Below are 3,773 nucleotides of genomic sequence, written 5' to 3'. Positions count from 1 at the left end.
TTCATGGAATCTGAAACACAGAAAGAGAAAGATTTTATGTCATGGAAAAAACACAAGCTCTGGATTTGGTTGTGGTATTTTTGTCCGTCTTCATGCTGCAGCACTGAAAACATTTTTTATTTATATATTGCTCAGTTTTTTTGGGTTTTTTTTCTAAGCGATGATTAAAAGTTTCATGAGAAGACAAGAGCAAGTTCTGTTGTTTTCTTCAGACTGATTGTGTATTTTGTTTTACATGTCTCGTTCAGAACTGTAATCCATCTTTGTTAATAATATGGCTTATAATGGAGATTGCTTTTGCATTCATTACTTTTAACATTATACACCATTGCATTAAAAACAGGAAACAATTTTATCAAAATCGCAATATATAGCAATAGAGTCGCAATATTTATTAAAGCCGAAATGTATGTCAAAATATCATTTAAGTTGAAATATTGTCTTGATCTACACACATCTTAATTTTCAGACACCTTTATTTCTTACAGAGCTGCACAAATATTACACAGTAATCATTTTAAACGTGTTTTTCGAATGAAAATGAGAATAATGATGTAAAAATCAAAGCTTCCAGTCCATCGCAGGGCCACATATAGAGACAAACAACCACACCTACGGTCAGTTTAGAGTGTCCAATTTACCTAATCCCCAACATGTTTTTGGACTGTGGGAGGAAGCCAGAGAACCCGGAGAAAAGCCACATACACACAGGGAGAACATGCAAACTCTATGCAGAAAGACCCTTGTTCCAACTGGGGCTCTAACCTGGGTCTTCTTGCAGCAAAGGCAAGAGTGCTAACCACTACACCAACCGTGTGGCCCGGAAAATATCGCAATTCCTATCAAAATAAACGCAATTAGATATTTATTCAAAACCGTTCAGCCCGAGTTCCCATCAGAACTAACTCAAACCAAATGAATAACAAATATTAAATGTGTAAAGGACACACATGGGCATGTTCAGCACACTGTTCATGTGTGCTTGGTTAATTCACAGCAGTTAAAACCAGGTCTCAATGAGGTCATAGGCAGATAGATGGAGAAGGAACTTCCAAACTCAGGTGTCTCAGGCAACACATACTGTAAAGCCACGGCCTCAGAACCTCAGCACTTTAAATGAACCAGCCCGCGTTCACACTGGAACCAAAGTTCAACCACCCTACGTCATTGACAGTGGGCATTACTGTAAATGTAAGGGTAAATACAGAAGTGGCAACATGGCACACTGCACTGAGCTTCTGTGAGCTTTCTTTCTGTTAAGAGTTAAGAGATGATTATCAAATATTTGGTCCTGGTTCTGGAGACCACTCCATGTTCTGATGCTTTTTTTGGTACCTGCTCTGGTGAGGTTACAAGCGAGCTGCATGGTTCGATACTAAAATGCGAAGTAGACAAGACTACTGGCCACTGATTGGTCAGAGAATGTCGTCACTGAAAGAGTCATGATCGCGACGGTGTATTTAGTCTGGTGTATTTAGCGACCAGCACTGCTGAAAGCTGGCGACTGTGAGCCGAATTACAACCCGTTCAGCCATATTTCAGTTCGGTAATGCAGGAAGTACTGGACAATTCGGTGAACAAATCTTTAAATTAACTGATTCTAATGATTCAGTACACTGATAAGAAACATCACGGCAGTTGATGACCCTGCCAACGTTGAGGAGGTACTATGAAGTAATGGAAAACGACGTGCCTCATACCAAACTGAGTAGAGCCCAGTAGAGCCGAGTAGTGCTAGAACTACAAAATGGAAAAGTGACATAAATTGACCCCAGTAGGTTGCGTCAGGAACACAACAACCAGAAAGTTGAAACGAAAGTTGTTTGTCATACGGGTGAGAAATCAATAACAACATCAAAAGAACTAACAGCTAATATTAGCGCCCATATGTTAAATGGATGATTTGAGCCTGAAACAAACATGAAATCTTCAGAATCGTCAGTAACATTCACATCATAATGACAGGTTTAAAACAAAAAAAGTGGTCTGTTTCAGCTTTGATGCCAATAAAACGGCACTTTTCCATTATACAGTTCTAGCACTATTCGGCTCTACTCTACTCAGTTTGGTATCAGGCATGTTGTTTTCCACTTCATCATAGTACCTACAGTTTGGCATTATTCAGTTTGATTCTTGTGTCAGACGTCGCGCTCATGACTCTTCCAGTGAGGACACTCTGACTAATGTCACATTTTAGTATCGGCTCAGCTCACTCAGAACCTCACCTGCTAGAACTGTACTATGGAAAAGAGCCATATGACATCTCCCTCTTGACCTCTGACGATACCATGATCACTAGTGTGTAGGTGGTAAGATGGCGACACCGGTGTCCGCGGTACTCACTTTCCTACAGTGGTAAAAAAGTGACGATATGTTGCTCAACTTTCCTTACAGTCGACGCTCATAATTAGTTCTGTGTTGCTTAGGAAACTGTGTTTCTGGGTTACTTAGCGTCTGCTTTTCTGTGCCCGTGCCAGTAACAGGAGGCATTACATTTTCGTTATTTATTTATTTATTTATTCATTTTATTGGCCATAACACAAACGTTTATATGCTAATTATATCTCAGGAATGCCTGAGGACAGTTTAATCCGACACAGAAGGTCGCTTGGGTTCAAGGTCAAAGATCAACGTCACTGTAGCCTCAACAATCATTTTCGGGCCCTAACTTATTATGAATCAAATGTACAAACATCAGACGTCTTCACCAGGTTCAAATTTGGTGGTCAAAGATTACCAAACACGCATTTCCGTGTAACTCGAACGTTGATATTTCTATTCATTGAAAAGATGAATACTTTTACTTCCTTGTATTACATTTCTTTACATATAACACACAGTGTGAGCCAGGACATTGATTTGGTGGAGGTGCACAGCTGTGAGCAGGTACATTTTGTTTAACCTGCAATGCAAGTACTGTGTTAATATAAAATATTAATGGGATAATCAGATATTGAGGGAGTTTCACATCAATCATTTGGAACGTTTGGGTGTAAGTGTGTATCATGTCATCAAATGTGTGCCGTCAACCACAATTTCTCACCCTGTTTACTGACATCATTTCTACAGATATGCATGCGGATGTGGCTTTAGTCATTCCAAGCAACTGGAAAATGGAACTCCCTGTACATGGTCCCTGTCAACTAAACGAATAAACTAAACGCGTGCATTAAATGCCTTGATGGTATCACATTGTTAGTTTGTGCTTTTCACTGCAAAAATGTAATGTTGAGTCAAGTCTGAGAGCGCAAAGAATTACAAAGGAGGTTTTAAGAAGAATAGACACATATGTGAGGTTATCTGGTCTCCTTAAAAAAAAAGGCAATATAACACTATAAAATTAATTTCCATTTTAACAGAAGCTAATGAATAGAACCTGCCTCTGTGCCTCTTTGGTGTTGGTACAAAGCGTGGCTGCTGTATGTTGTAAAAGCTTTGATTTATGTACTTAATGCATCGTTACATTTGCCACTCATGCCCTGACAAACAACTCCCTCATCCTAAAGAACAAGTGAAGTCTCACAGAAGGCAAACACAGCCTACTCACACCACCTACAGGGAAGAGAGAACATCTCCACCAATCCTTGGACAAAAACACAACCGTTTTCAACCCTTTTCTGACCTCTCACTCCACGTTTACTTGTCAGTTGCCTGTAATAACTACATTCATGGGTAGTGAAATAAAATGTGTATTGTATATGAATGTACTGTATATTCCTTTATCTAACATGACCCTAGATATTAAGTATCACTTAATTCATTTCTATAAAACA

The sequence above is a fragment of the Solea solea genome, chromosome 4, assembly GCF_958295425.1.
Source record: "Solea solea chromosome 4, fSolSol10.1, whole genome shotgun sequence".
NCBI classification, from domain to species: domain Eukaryota; kingdom Metazoa; phylum Chordata; class Actinopteri; order Pleuronectiformes; family Soleidae; genus Solea; species Solea solea.
The sequence above is the reverse complement of the archived record's forward strand: the minus strand, read 5'-3'. Positions refer to the sequence as shown.